The 16,422-nt window shown below is 38.3% G+C and overlaps 1 protein-coding gene across 10 annotated transcripts in view; it reads right to left on the bottom strand.

Annotated features, from left to right (window-relative positions):
- Nucleotides 1-16,422, bottom strand: part of TRMT9B (tRNA methyltransferase 9B (putative)) — a 133,708-nt gene that overhangs the window by 53,180 nt on the left and 64,106 nt on the right. For 6 of the 10 annotated variants that reach the window (XM_063401994.1, XM_063401986.1, XM_063401988.1 and 3 more), the window contains one exon: nucleotides 15,557-15,611. The exons of the other annotated variants lie outside the window; for them this stretch is intronic. The gene's annotated coding sequence lies outside the window, so the exon portion shown is untranslated. The remainder of the gene's footprint in view (nucleotides 1-15,556; nucleotides 15,612-16,422) is intronic. 10 annotated transcript variants of the gene reach the window in all.

Here is a 16,422-nt window from a genome sequence, read left to right as displayed (position 1 = left end):
GTTTATACATTATTTATTTACTTTTCACCAGGCATACAATTATTGCCAACTCACCTCTCAATTACCTCATCCACAATGGTTCATTTGTCTTCCAAGACAAATAATATTACCCCTCTAATTTAATTCTGTGAAAATATATTGTTTATTTTTATCTTGAGAAATTTTAATGAACTACTCCTGTATTTCCAAAATATCTACCCTTTTTTTTTTTTTTCCTGTATTGTACAGACCTAAAGGAGGGCATTAGCTCTTCTCTTAAAGCAGGACAGATTTCCCCCAAGAAAGAATTTTTCTCACTTATAAATTTTAGCTCTTGGCATTTTCCAAACATCTTACAGGGCATAATCCTAAAGACTGAACAGAGATTTAGAGGAAATTGCCTTGTAAACAATGAAATAATTTCTATATAAATATTAAAAGGACACCTCTGGTTCATAGACTTTGGTGTTCATAAAGGAAAATCATTCCTCAGACATATTGGCAGTTGGTGTGAACTCTGCTGACAAAAAAAACCCCAGCCTCTCGGAACTCCAGTTCAATTGTTACAGGCATGCAAAAGCTTAGTATTTCTCTTTTATTTATTTTATTTCTCTCCTGTATGGATCCTCTGTTAAACTTGAACAGCAATGCCATTTTGTGCCTTAAAAATTGTCAGTGCTATTCAATGATGAAATCCAGCAGCAGCCTTGTGACCTTGCTTCTTGTTACACTGCCTCAAAAGAACTCATTAGACTTGCTCTATGTACAAGATCATCCAAGATCAGTCCCAAAGTAAGGGAACACTTTTTTTTTTTTTCTCCTAAGAATACAGACAGGAGATACACATTACTTCTGTAAGCCGGAACAAAAGGTAGTAAAGGAGTATTTTTGACAAGAAAATTCCAATCATGGGAAATATTAGCTTTAGGACATGTGGCATTTTTTTCCTCATCTAGGTGAGTTTCACCAAGTAATTGCTCTTTCAACACCCAACTGAGAAAAGTAAATGTTCGGGAGATTCTAGCATTAAGTCTTGTTGTCATTGCACTTGGAGCATCCTGTGTAAGCTGAAATCCTGTATTCACCTGGCAACTACTGGATCTCTGTTTCAGAGTAAAAAATTATGTGACTAATGTCAGAGTTCCAGTTTAAAAATTTCCACTGAATGTTTGAAAATATTTCATGTAAACCCATTACATAATCACTGCAAAAGATTGACTTTTACTTATATACTTTATAGACAAATCAGTCCTCTCAAAATTTTTTCTGTTTTCCCTCTCTTTACTCATGAAAACAAAAGCTGAACCTGGAGGAATACTTTTTTTCTTTTTCTTTTTTGTTTTTTTCTTTTTTTTTTTAATCTAATTGCTCAATGAGCTCTAATACTTGGACAGAACTCATTTTACCTCCTGGCTACTCGAGCTTCACAACCATCAGACTGACATGACTTCATGTAAAAAAAGGCAACAGTTACAATGTCCCTAATATGGATAAAATTAATCTCTTTTATAATTTATCTCGTTAATGTGATATCTGAAACATGAACTTGAAAGAATGATACTTATTTGTGAGAATACAAGTGCCTTTTTTGTCAAACAATATTGAGTAATCCTTAGTGATATACTGACACATTTTTGAAAATCATGTCAGATTCTTACGAATTATATCTGAGGATAACACACCAATATTTCTAATGCTTATAGCTATTTCCATAATTAATTATCTCCTCTTTTAATTTGATCTTAAAGAAAAATTGAGGAAGCTAGATGAATTTCAGACTATGAGAGAAAAGACAGAAAACATTTTAGGGTGTCCTAAAGGTAAACCTGCTTGGGAAGCCAACTTTCATAGCCTTGTTCATCATTCTGTGGTAACTCTTCACGTAGACTACCTTGGAGTACACTACAAGAGGCTACCTCATGCAATGGCACTTTTAATGACTTACTCTCTGAATTAACACTTTCAGTTGTTTACTCTCAGGATAAATATTGCTCCAACAGGAACTCAGCCTTTGAATACAATATCCAAGATAACCTGCTGTGCTATGTGCAGGCTTATATTTCTGGGCACTGGTGTTAGCAAGAAACAGCTCATTTACCACTTTGTAAATCATTATAAGAGGACTTTCCATTTTCAAGACAGGTTTCATTGTTAAACAGATATTCAGATACTGCGGTTATGAGTTTTGCATAAACTTCTAGCTAAATAATATTTCATTTCTTTTAAGCTAGCTTATCATGAAGACAAAATTCTTCTTCAATTCCTTTATTAGTAATAACATCCCTGTGCTCCCAGCTGTTTTATCTGGAGCACTGAGGAGAAAAAAGGAGCCAATTCCTCCTCATCAAATTTACATGACTTCTGAATATGCCTCTGGGTGACACATTTAACAAGCCAAGAACAAGATATATGGTATCATTCTCCACAGGACATTCCTCATTAAATAAGTTGAATATATCAAGTACCCAGATGAGCTACATTGCACAAGACAAGGCCCTTTAAAACTGGAAAATAGGTTCCTTCAATAAATGATATAATAAATTCAGCCTTCATCGTATTAGCTTGCTGTCTCTGAACAGGTCTAAATCTGGAAGTTTCTTCCTATCTGCCAGTACTACTCCAACTTCAACAAGCTACAATTAGCACAGAAAAGCAGTTATGATGACAGAGGGCATGGTCAAAAATTACTGAGACCAAAATAGGGAGTAGAGGGGATGAATTCAGGGCTGCAAAATCATGTCACATCAACTAGAAGCTGAACTTTCTCATAAATCCCAGACGGTCTGTAGTGCCAAATATTTACATTGTGCTCTTCAACTAATTACATATTCTCCTTACAGGAAAGAAAAAAAAAAGTCAGGGGTAGGGTAAAAAAAAAAAGATTGCTTTAAAAAATAACCATGATACTAGCTACCAAAAAAGAGAGCTTAAAATGAGTTCTCCCAACGAGGCATGATACTTGGGCAGGTGGTGCTTCAAAGGGGACTTCAGAGAAGAGATGTGAGTAAAACTTGGAAAGGAAGAAAGGAGAAAAACTCTTCTAAGGATCAAAGATGGTATATCAGGAGGTAAAAAACCCAAGAACACTAAAAAAAGTGGATAAAATAAGCCCACTAACTATGAAGAAATTCAGTCCTATGTGATTACCCTGATTAGAGTAGGCATGATGTGTGCATCACAGAGCATCTGAGTTCCAGGATCCTCCCAGCCTGGCAACAGATTCTTCAGTTTAAGTCCCTGCACAGTTGCAACCTCACTGCGTCCACTCTATGGGGACATTAGGTGAGTTAAATCAACAACATGAGAACTTATTTACCTACCTGGAAAAATGATAAAGAAGGCTGTTGGAAGATTTGCAAATTTTTAGATAACGTGAACCTGCTTTCACCTGAGCTAACAATGTGCTGTGTGTAGCCCAGCTGGAGACTTTTAAACAATACCGAGAGCATTTTCATGTAGAGAAGAACTTACAGAAGGGACACAGTTACACAATCAACAGCTTGTGACACTAAGGACACGAAATGATGTATGCATATACAACAGTATTTGATTAACTGTTATTTATAGACAATCATTTTACCATTATTGCTCATTACCTTTGAATTCATTGATATTTGCTTCCTTTTTCTAATCTTTATGTACACTGTATTGTCCATCCTAAATTGAATTCCCCATCACAGTGCCTATGATTTTAGCTATTTCCTGTAACTAAAGAAGAAACAGAGCACACAGGATGAAACTCTAACAACCCAACATTTGTCTGCTCCTTTTGCAGGAAGAACAACGTTTTGCCTTTGTCTGAATGACAGCTCCTAAACCACTAGACACAGCCTTAAAGAGCAGAGAGTGATTCTATATATCAAGAGTTATTTCATTCTGAAATGTGAATCCCCTAAAGGATTCTGTGCTTGGAGTTTGCAGGTCACTGGTGATGGAAAGGATAAACAGAAGTGACATTAGACACCAACACACTTCTACCAAGTTACTACCCAATATATTATCAGATTCTGATTGTAAACTACTAATTGGATGTTATTAAAATCCTAGCCCACAAAAGCAAAGTGAATTTTATAGGAATAATAATATCTTGCTACTGCAATATTAATAGCAGCATCTCTTGTGATACATAAACATTAACTGGCATTAATGGCCTTTGAAATGTCCTTGCTCATATTGCTAACAGTCGTGTAGGCTATTGTTCCCTAATAGCTCAGATTACCATAGAAGCCAAAGGCACCAAATAAGATCAAGAGCCCTTTTGTTCTAGGTACTGAGCAAACATATCCTGCTCTGAAGAATGTATAAGCTGAAAAATGAGAGATGCTTGATGAGGGTTGAAACAGGAAAGGTATAATGCAATGTTTATAAATCATTACTGGTATGTTAAAAGGTTGAAAAATATTCATATTTGCTCCTTTAGCTGCCATCATTCATTAAAGCAGAAATATTTGAAAACCAAACTTGTTTCTTGTCCTATGTAACATTGTTCGATCTGGTTTTCTTCAATTTGATTGAAAAATACAAACAGTTTAATCTCATTTTTGCTTTGGCATAATGCTATCCTGTCTAAAGCATGACAGCAGAAAAATTACTTTCTTTAAGATATTTTCATCAAAAATAAAGACTCCTCTGGGAAGACGTTTATATACATAAAAGTGCAATGACCCTGTATTGAATACTTTGTGACAATGGTGAAAGACGTTTTGTTGAAAAAAAAACCACTTTGCTGAATCAGGATCTTAATTGTATTATGCTAATTAATCCACAAATGCCAGCTAGTTCCATATACTTTTTTTTTTCCATTAGTGCAAACTTAAAGGTGACCCCAGATTGCCCAAATCATGATACTAGACAGTTTTTTTGTGGGCTGAGGTGACAAATCTGATCAATGAACTACTCCAGGTTTGAATATTTTAGGCGTTTTTATTTGTAGGGTTATTTTTTTCTTTGGTCAGCTCCCCTGTTTTATGTAAAATAAGTGTTATGACAAATTACATTCTTCAACAGATTAAAGAATTTGTATTATATACAATATACTGATAGCAGTACATAAACACTTCCTCAGTAATCACTCCTAATGGCTGTAAGATTAAGAATTTACTTCCATAGTAGATTTCCAGTTTCTGTATTATCTAAATATCATTTTCACTTTTTTAGGCACTCAAAAGTCAAAATACAGCTTTTAATAATGTTTCATGAATAAGCAATTCCTCTGAGGAGGCTAGTGTCATTTCTAAACTATTTTTATTCACTGGAATAAGCCAGAAATTTCCATCTTTTTCTTGATTACCAAACCTGCAAATATTTTACTTTAAAATAATAAGACTTTTAAGGTTTCATAATTAAAATAATTAACATGTTGTGTATTTATGTATGTGTGTTGTAATAGTAACTGCAAAAAAGAATGTTTTATAATTACTAAAAATTAGTCACATACTATTAATTGATAAAAAAAAATAAAGTGGTGGTCTTACTGCTACATTAATTTCCTCTGAGTAAAACAAATGAGGCTCCTTTACATGGTGTGGTGGTGGTCTGACTGGAGGTATTGAGCAGCTGCCCCAGCAAGGTTCTGGAGGATGCTCTGGCAGCTGGACTCTCATGTCCATTATGGTCACTGCTGGCTCCAGCCTTGCACAGGCCAAGACCACTCACTCCCTGTCTTGGGTTGAAAATGTAACCAAAAATGTGTATTCTATTTTCATCTGTTGAATCTGGTTGGGAGATATTGTTCCTTATCTCTTGTAACTCTAGGGGTGGAAAGAGGGCAGATGCCTTCTGTTAATAGGACACCTGATAACACCAGATAAGGCAGTGCCTCCTTATCTCTTCCTCCACCCATCCTCCTCCGAGGGACATCACCTGTGAATGGGCCATTTAAGGCCTCTCACATGACTGATAACATCACCTCATTCTATTGTGAGATGCTCCACCCAGTGGGAGGAGCCAAAGCCTTTCCACCGGGATAAAACCAGCAATCCCAAAAACCAAGGGAACCTGTTTCCACTGGATTCTGAGAAGAAGACTGGACCTTTTCTTGAGGATCATCTCTACTCCAACAGAGCCACAGCTGTCACTCCAGGAGGACTTACTTCAGGCTGTTTCCAACACCCTGACCAACAGGGTGTCAGGTTTGCATTCTGACTCTGTCAGTGGTCCTTTGTACTATTGCATTTATCTTATTTTATTTTATTTTAACCTTTCTTGTTGTTTGTTCTTTTTTCTCTATTAAATTGTATTTCTGACTTGTAGTCTCACTGGTTTTGCTTTCAAACCAGTACACTCCCACAGCCATGGAACAGGGGTTCAGATGTCAGATCACCAGCAGTCAGAGCAGAGCTGGTGGAGGGGGAAGGAATTATTATCCACTAGCTGAAGAATAACCACTATTGGGCCATTAACATCTGAATGCAAGGTCACTGCATGGTCCGGAGTGATGAGCTGGCAGTAGCTCTTGTGCCACAGAATACTCGTTTTTACATATCCATCTTGTCCCAGAAAGTGGTCGATTTGATGCCAAGAAAACTTATTATACCTCTCAACTCAATCTGTGGCACAAGCAGCTTTGTGCCAGTAAATTCACTGCCAGAACCATCACAGTGGAGCTGTGTTAAGCAATTTAACATCAGGGTACACCCTGTGTGGGCTCTCAAACTCAGAGCCTTCTGGCCAAATCATATGCCTAAATGAACCAAGGTTGTGAAGAAGACACATTTCCAATCCAGTGTTCCTGCATGGGAGATTCAGAGAGGGCAGTGCTCTGGTTATCTCCCCTGCCCTCAGCAGTCCTCGCAAGTACATACAGTACAGCAGCTCCTTGTCCAAGTGCTCCCAAACGAATCTTCCCAGGATGTGGGAGGGCATGCCCACAGCCCAGCACCCAACACAGGGGTGCTTCTCCAGCAGTCACAGCTGCCATGGTGCAGGTGGCATCCAGCAGCACACCCGTGCTTTTCCAGAGTGCCCGTTACCATCTAGCACTGCAGCTTGGGGCGCTGTCTCAGGGTGCTGCTCTTCCACCACGGAACAGGGGGATATACATTAAAAGGACCCTTGACTCTTCCCTTCTCTTACTTAGGTCTCACACCCTAAAAATGTAGAAAATGGACAAAGGAGAAAAAAGCAAAGCAGCAGAAAGAAAACGAGGAGAGCAGTCAATATGCTGGAAGTTATGGCTGCCTTTTGGCTGCCATCATGAGAGGCTGGAGAAGGGGTCTGGCAGGACATCACAGAGCTCAACAAAGACAAATGGAAAGTTCTTCACCTGCAGAGGAGTATCTCACAGAGTTGTAAACAACAAGTAGGCCTTGGGTACATGTCAGGGAGCTGAGAAAAACCAAGCTGAGCCAGGCTTCTCTGAGCCAAGAAAGGCTTCAGTATAATGCTGCAAATCATCACAGCAAAGTACAAGGAACTGCTAAGTCAAGATTGGCTTGGATGTAACTCCACTAACCCTGCACAAACTTACTTGGCAACATAAGGACTAACCAAACATCTGGTCACAAATGCAAGACCTCAGTATAGGAAATGCTGAAAAACAAAGTAATTAAACATTTCTGATTGAAGGTCATTAATAAAATACAGGAAAATATTGCATAACAGTGCCATTAAGACTGCCATGGCATGAGGACAGAGAAATGGTTTCATGGAATTGTCACTGCTGGAAAACAGCTGCAGGGTGAGGACGTGGTGATCAACGAGGACCAGTTGTCTTTAGATTTGACTCAACAGAAGCAATGAATAATCTCTCTGAGAGATTACAGACGTACTGAGAAGTACAGAAGGTCCTGGGTCACAGCATCTCGAAGGTATAAAAAGACAAAGAATACCAAGGTGTTCTTGGCTCAGCAGAAGAGGATCAGAGTTGAAGATCACAGCATTTAAGAATTGATGGTTACACTGATAAACAGCCACCTAGGGCCTCTCAGTTTATCAGGTTCCAGGAGTGTGGGCCCAGAATGCCAAGAGCAGGGTATTGAGGACTTACTGGATTGGGACAATTCAGGAATTTGCTGCCATAACCATAACACTGTGCAGCTCATGGTTCAAAGACTAATGCTGCTAATGTCTACTATAGCTATACACTGCCATGAATCCACTAAATCATGTTTATTCCATAAATAATTATGCTCATTCAATGTTGCCACCAAAGTTATCTCACAGTTCTCTCATTTGTTCTCCCTTAAATACTGTGTAGTTAAATATTGCTAAGACATAACCACATTTTCTACTGCCATGCTTGAGTTCTCATGCTGACACATTACAGTCTACATAAGCTGTTAAAAATCACTGCATATACAGCACACAGTCACAGTCTCTTTCCTTGCTGGGTGTTGCTGCTGCATGTTCCTGTTCTTTCCCAGTGCTAAAGAAGCATGCAGTGGGTGAGACAGTCTGGGCATTGGTGCCTGTAATAATGTTTTTGGCTCTGCTGTGCAGACCACTGATAGGTGCTGTTCTAGATAGAGTCAATTATGAGGCAGACCATCAGTACCATGGGCCTTGAAAGGTACATTAAGGACAAGATACACTTGAAGGAACACCAGGTGAGTGCTCTCATGGAAAAACTAGAGATGTTCACATGACTAATACCTCTGGAGAGCTGGGAAACTGGGCCTTAAAAGCACTGAAAAGGCTATATCCCTAGAGAACAGGGTATTTGCACATCCCACTTGCCAGAAATAAATTCTATTCTAGTAAGTTTCCAACAAAGGAAATAGTCGTGAAAATTATTTTGCTAAAAAGAAGTTCTATTTTCATATTGTTACTATTTCATGAAGGTCTGTGTGGAAAATAGGATTATTTAATTCATGTTCTATAAATGATTATGAGCTGGAAACTGTAATATATTGTATAAAGGTACGTGTGTATGCTCAACCCGGGTGTTTCACGGACTCCTGTAAAGCACCTCTCCTGATCTCCTTGGTCCAGAAATAGAAGGTGAGAACACGAGGCACTGATGAAACAATGAACACGAACCAAACTACCCCTGCCTACGTGCAGTGAAAATTGCCTCAAAAGCAAGGATTTACACTGATCTGTTTCCTACGTTTCCTACGTGCGAAGAAGTCATCACACACTTCTACGGTGGTTAAATTACTCAAAGCAAGGACTTACTCTGGACATTAGCATTTGAATGGACCAGGGGGCTCTTTTCAGGGTTTAGTGTAAACAATCTTAATTGCCGGTGCTTAGTAGAAACAATGGGAGAAGTGCTGCCGAGGGGGGAAATTAAGGGTATTTAAGTTAAGCTTCTAGGCGGGTGAAGGTGTACCCAGCTAGAGACTCAGACTGCCGGGGTCTTTGTCTCCGGGTCACCCTTGACTTCTTTTTCCCGGGAGAAACTCTGTCAAGTAAGTGTCGCTGTTTGTGGGGGTCTTTTTTTAATTGCTTAAAATTCTGTAATTTGAGTCCAAATTTTGTGATTTGAATTTTTAATAAACCCAATTATTGAATTTGGTAATAAATTGTCCTGGCATTTATAACAGTCTGTCTTCCTTTTTTTTTCATAGATCCCCTTGTCCATGATTCCCATTTTAGTGTCAGTTAATTCCCATTTATTACACTGCCAGTAATCTCAGACATCTGCATTTCCCCACTCTGTGCAGTGTGTGCCAATGCTGATGAAAAGGAAGCACATGCCTGGAGGAAGAAGCAAATGAATCATTAAACGTCTGGGACTGCTAATGAAACTAACAAAAAGCAGAGCTTATGTAGGCAGCTTAGTGGAGAACACCTCTCTAAAACTTTGGATCCAACCTTTGCTAAGAGCAAGTAGAACTAATTGTCACCCAATGGCTCTTTTGTAATCCAGATCCTGAAAGGCTCAGAGTTCAGGTGAGTTATTTCCAAAGTGCAGGGATCCCAATCATGCAGAATGCAGCCACACTGGTCTAACAGGCTGTGGTGGTTTGACCCTGGCTGGGTGCCAGGTGCCCACCAAAACTGCTCTGTCTATTCTATCCTCAGCTGGACAGGGGAGAGAAAATATAATCAAAGGCTTGTGCCTTGACATAAGGATAGGGAGAGACCACTCGTTGGTTATCACTATGGATCAGAAACCCTCCACTTGGGGAAATTACTTGAATATATTACCCACCAAAATCAGAGATGCATAATGAAAGGTAAAACAAAAGCTGAAAAAAATCCCTTCACCTGACCTCCCACTCCTTCTTGGGCCTAACTTTACTCCCAGTTCTCTACCTCCTCCCTTTCAGCTGCACAGGGAGATGAGGAATGGAGGTTATGGTCAGTTCATCACATGTTTCTGCCACTTCATCCTCCTCAGAGAGAGGAGTGTTCCCCCTGCTCCAGAGTGGGGTCCTTCCTGTGGGGGCCAGTCCTCCATGAACTTCTCCAATGGGAGTCCTTCCCATGGCCTCCAGTTCTTCACAAGCTGCTCCAGCGTGGGTCCCTTTTCACAGGGTACAGTACTTTAGGAAGGCGTGGGGCTCCTCCATGGGCTGCGGGTGAATCTCTGCTCCCCTGTGGCCCCCCACGAGCTGCAGGGGCACAGCTGCTTCACCATGGCCTTCACCACAGGCTGCAGGGGGACCACAGCTCTGGCACCTGGAGCAGATCCTTCTCCTCCTTCTTCACTGGTCTTGGTGTCTGCAGGACCTAGCTCACATATTCTCACTCCTCTCTTCTCTGGTCACAATTACTTCTCTGCAAAATTTTTTTTCCCCTCCTTCAATATGTTATCCCAGGGGCATTACTGCCATCACTGGTGGGCTCAGCCTTGGCCAGTGGTGGGTCCATCCTGGAGCCCACTGGCATTGGCTCTGTCAGACATGGGGATGCTTGCCCTTGTAGCCCTGCCCTGCCAACAAAACCTGGCTGTGCAAACCCAACACACTGGCCCTTTTGGATCATCTCTGAAAAGAAATAGGACAAGCAGGAGAAACGTGTTTTAAGGTCTAAGCTGACTCACACAAGAGAGCTAAGACATGAAAAATGGGAAAATTTTTATGGGATTCTGCTTGTGGATTTATCATTCTTTGGGTCATTTCACTGGATTTTACATGAGCCTTAATGACTGTTTTGTTATTTCATTTTTCATGTGAAATACAATTTTCTCTGAAAATGACTGGTACTTCTATTTGTACTGGGCTGACAGAAACTCTATATTCTGCACTGGAAAAGACTGATCATTTCTAGGAAAGTCTTATTAAACTGATAGACAGTAACAGTTGCCAACAGCTCACACCTCAAAGCTCACACCTCAAAGCCTTACTATTTCATGGAGTCTTGCTATTTCCTACATATGTAATAGCTGCTTGTTTCCAGATTTGATTAAAGAAATTTACATGAGTCTCAGGAAGATGGAATGTTAATATAAAACAAACAGGAAATTTTCTTTGGAAAAACTGTCCCATACCAGCATAAGTGACTTGTGTCATTTCAAAGAAATTCTGCTTCAGAAATTAAAGGAATTATTCACATCTTCATTCTGGGTTAAATTTTAAAACATTTGAAGTTTATCTCACTTCACAATAGCAAAATTTTGCAATGTTTCCATAACACATACATTTACATTTTCCATAATACAGAAAATTAAATTCTACCCAGCACCACAAATAAACTTCACTTAATTATTTTTCTCTTTATTTTGCCTTTTTTTTTTAATTTTAAAGTCTTAGTGTTACCAGTTACAGAAAGAGGGAATTGAGGATGAGATTTAATAACAAGCAGATTCTTTTCATCTTTTTCATCTGAATAACTCATATAGCTAGTAAGTCGTCATTTAGAGATAATTTTCAAAGATGCAACTGTAGTATAAAAAAGATGGGCAGTACTGTAGCATTCAGGCAATAACATGGACCCAAGAAGCACAAATTAAGTTCCATTTCTATTGCAGACTTTATTGTGACTGCCTGCATGTTATTTGGATTTCTCAGTACCTAATGTATAAGAAACACCACAAACATTGGGATGAAGAAAATATATTACTCATGGTTGGAAACTGAGGGGAAAAAAAGCCATACAGAAGCTAATGGCTCTGTGGCATATACCTTTCACTAACATCTTCAAAAGCTTCTTTTGAAGATAAAATTTATTATTTATTTATTATTGTGCTTTGAGCACAACAATAATGTGCTACCTTAACGAGTTCAGTTATTAAACCTTACAATATAAAGGAAATATTATCTGCATACAGGCAGTAATAAACTGTGGATTCATACAAGCCTGAATAACTGACATAATATAAAAACGAAGTTTGTGACATTTAAACTGTAGAATGATAAAACCCAAATTGCCAGTGAAGTGACAAAATTAGTTTCCATTCATCTAAAATGATATTATTAGTCTTTCCTTTCTGACCAAATTCATTATGTGAACAGACACAAACAGAATTGTGCAGCTCCTATAACAATGAAACCTGACAAATTCAGCCCCACTACTTCCTTTTGTTTATCCAATCCCTTGTTCACAGAGTCCCTGAGCTCTGAAAAGGTGTGGATTGATTATGGTATCCTGTGTCTAAGGGAAGAATACATCCTCACGCCCCAAACCCTGGGTTCATTTGGGTTCTGTCATAAAAGCTTCTTCTCATTCCCAGGAAATCAGTATTCCTGACACCAGAAATATATTACAAAAATACATATAAACTTACAAGAATTTTATTCAAGATAATTATATAAAAGTATGAAAGGGGACTCCTGTCACTGAATGCAAAAGACAGCTAAGTATAAATGATTGTTTGAAAAGGTGGTCACTTCATAAGTGGTTCTGTAGTTGTTTTAAGCCTGAGGAAACTGGTCTATCCTGCAGCTTTCAGAAACACCAGTGAACACCTACCAATACAAGCATTTAGGTTCATATTAATAAATATGTAAAGGGAATGAGCTGAGCTGAAGAAAATAATGCATTATTCATGCAGCTAACAACACTTACTCATGCCTAGTATAAATTGAAACCTAAAAGTGCAAATCTAGGATGCAGAGATTTTCAATCAATGCTGAGTTATATTTAAATTCAATCTAAGCCAAAAATTCTGAGTTCATTTCATGTTTTCAATTCAGCACAGAAGCATTTCACACTTTCTCTCACTGGCTACATTTTGGGAAACATAAATTATGAATGTAGCAGTTTTTGCAAGTGAATGGTAAAAATTGCTAGGTGGATTTCACTTGAGATGCAGTGGACACGAAATTAAGTGAAATGCATTGCTCTGGTGATTAGTTTAATTCCATCTGATAGCTCCTGAAGAAAAATATTTAAATCAAAAAATACTGAAAAATGAGCAAGTTTTAAAAGTGAGAAAAAAGAAGCTTGATTTTGCAATTCTATTTTCTTCAATGAAACACTCACATAACACCATTTCTTACATGTCCTGTTTACTCAAAACTGTGAAGACAATAATTTTTAGAATATGATACCTGTTTTTTTGGAATCCATGTTGTTCTAATCTCTTGGCAATTCATATTTTCAAAATATGGAAATCATGCTGGACTCCTACACTAAGCCAACTGAAAAAGCTAACTGGCATTTTTTTTCCCAGTGGAAAATTCTTCTTTTCTGTTTTGCATAATCAGGTCTCTGTAATGACACTTTTCCCAAAGATACCTAAAAACTTCATTCCCTGACTTTGCTTAGTCTTAATTACCTCAGGAACATATGGCTGGAAAAAAAAAAAAAAAAAAAAAAAAAGAGAGAGAACAGACATAGCTACTGTCCTGAAAGAAGAGTTTAATTCAATGGGAGAATCTGGACCCAAAATAGTAATTTCACTTCACTATGCCTACTTCCTTCTAACCCTTTCAGATTTTCTTATCTGAATGCTAAGACCATTTGAAGGCAGAGGTGAGCTAATACAAGCCTTAGGAGGGCACAGCTCAGCTTCAGTTGGAGCCTACTGGCACAACTACAAATTAATTTGCGCTAAGTGTGAACAGTTCATCCATTTCCTCTCCTCTCATAAGCCTGTGAAACAACAGAACCATGCAAATAAGAAATCTGAAACAGCAGTTCTTTTTCTTAGTCTAAAGGCAGCACAGTTTGCAGTCAGCCTCACAGGCCTTTGCTTTCTAGCATTCCTGCTGGGGTATGCGTGCACAGCACAGCAAAGCAGAGACACGCAGCGAGTTTAAAAGCAGCACTTCAGCATAACAGTGTACCTGGACTAACTAACTGCTTGCTGTCACACAAACTAATGCTACTCCTGTAAGAAAAGTGAATGAATCCACCGTGAGGTTTTTTCCACGTGCTTTGCTTTTTCTACTGAACAAGTCAATTAAGTTTTATGTAATTGCCATAAGGAAAATGAACTTGGTGATGAAAAAATCTGCAGATAGATACAAAATAACTATTATCAGACTGGAAAATCTTTTTTTTTTTTTTTGAGGTTTTCCAGTCCTTAGAGAGAAAAGCAGCTGAGAAGTTGCTTTAATTTACTTCTACACTGTTCTTCAGAAGACTTAGCAAGAACCCTGAAAGAGCATAAATGAGACCAGTTCTCCTTAGGCTGGAAAGGATTAAAACCCTGCTCCAGAGGACTTTGCTAAGTTTGTCTCCCAAGAAGAGCGTTAGGCAAAAGGTCTTGGTCAGATACCATGTTATAGGTTCAGAAGAGTGAAGAGAAATCTGGCAAGAGCCAGATTTAAACACCTTATAATGGCTTAGTCACTCACAGTGTGAATGATGTAACAGGCAACTTTGAATTTCTGTTGTACAAAAATCTACTATACCACTGAGACCCATTTCTGAGCCTATTTCAGATTTGAAAGGATGTGGTGAAAATATCATGCCAGGTTTTGCTTTTTAAACAACAAATTCAGCCTGGCCAAAGTCTATTTGCAAGAGCAAATAGAATACTAGCTGATCCAACATTTAAGGCTTTACAGCTTCCTCGCCTCCAAAGAGAAGCACATACTGTGGTAATATGATTACAGAATTTCCAGCAGCTAGCACAGCCTTCAGACAGGCATATTATTGGCAGCAGCTGCTCAAACAAGTATTCACCTCACTGTGTTCACAATATCCCAGCAATTGAAGGAGTGAGAAATTATGTCAATGAAATCAGCCTCCTCTGAAACCTTGCAGAGTGTGCTTCCATAGCAATCCAACTACTTGATGAACAATTACAGCTGCCAATTTGACAAACTTTTTTCAAGGTTTTTTAAATCTATCAAGGTTATTTCATCACTGGAAAGAAAGATTTTAATAGTCTGGATATAACAAAGTTAGCACCAAAGCCACTAACCTTCCCAAGTACTAGGCATTTCAGCAAATTACCATCCAACATAAATCAGGAGAAGATTACAAGTAAAAGGCTAAGATAAGGCTAATTTTGTGACAATTAATCTGACACAATTTCACTGTGCATATACTGTGCATCCTACAGTCCAACAAAACGGAAGAGAACAAAGACTACCAAAGCAGAGGCTTAGCAGCTTCTCTCAGGGATTTTTCTCTAAGGCCATTTCTCTTCCTTTTGCTAGATTGGGTACCTTTCACATCTTTCTGCCTTAGAAAACATTTCTCTTGGTGGCCAGCTGTCCTAACATGTAAAAGATTACAATCTAAAGCATCTCACGATTATATAGATAATTTACACAATAAAACTTAAATGTACCTCAATGGATAGAACTTCCAGTAATAATATCAAAATTCATTTGAGAGAGCACCACCTAAAAAAAAAAAAGGAGAAAAAAAAAGAGAGGTCATAAAAATACATCAAATTACCTGAAAGACCAGAGTCAAGTTATTAAGAAAACAGATGGATTGCCACAGATTTTCAAAACAAACAGCTCTATGAAAATACTCATTATAAATACACAGATTATTACATATTGGTGAAATTTGGGTACAGCACATTTGTTTGCTATTACATCAGCTAAGCCTAATTTTAAGCACTTGACTTCTAGTCTGTGCTTTATATATCCCAGCACAAGAGGGAAAATATTAAGTCAATATTTGTGCATATTGTGGCATAGCACATCCATATGGTAGAAAAATGAATGCATGAAAACTCTCATATTTTTGTATGTTTCCATATTCATATTTTGTCATTACAATGCATGTATAGTTATATAATTCTTAATCTTGATTTCCAATTCCACCCATATAAGTATAACTACATCCTCCAGTATAATTTGAAATCCTGATCTCAGTTTTGATCCAGCTTCCTTACTAAACTGACTTTAGGACAGAAGAAAGCTGTTTATCAGGGATTTTAAAATACCATTATCTTCTGAGATCTATATAAGGTGCCAATACAGTGCTGATACAGTTCCAAGTCATCATAGCTGTTTTTTAATATCATCTGAAGATCTGGACCTTGCATCAGTTGTGAAAGTCCAGTAGATCTAAACTTCTGCTTCTTCATTGTTCATGGCTCTCACATGTGCCAGCTGCTATGATTCTATTGGACCAGCACAAGAAGGTTTCATGCAAAACATTCACATATGCCATTCCTCAATCAGCTCACCCCTACATTGA

The sequence above is a fragment of the Prinia subflava genome, chromosome 7 (assembly GCF_021018805.1).
Source record: "Prinia subflava isolate CZ2003 ecotype Zambia chromosome 7, Cam_Psub_1.2, whole genome shotgun sequence".
NCBI lineage: Eukaryota > Metazoa > Chordata > Aves > Passeriformes > Cisticolidae > Prinia > Prinia subflava.
This window is presented reverse-complemented; position numbering and strand designations above follow the sequence as displayed.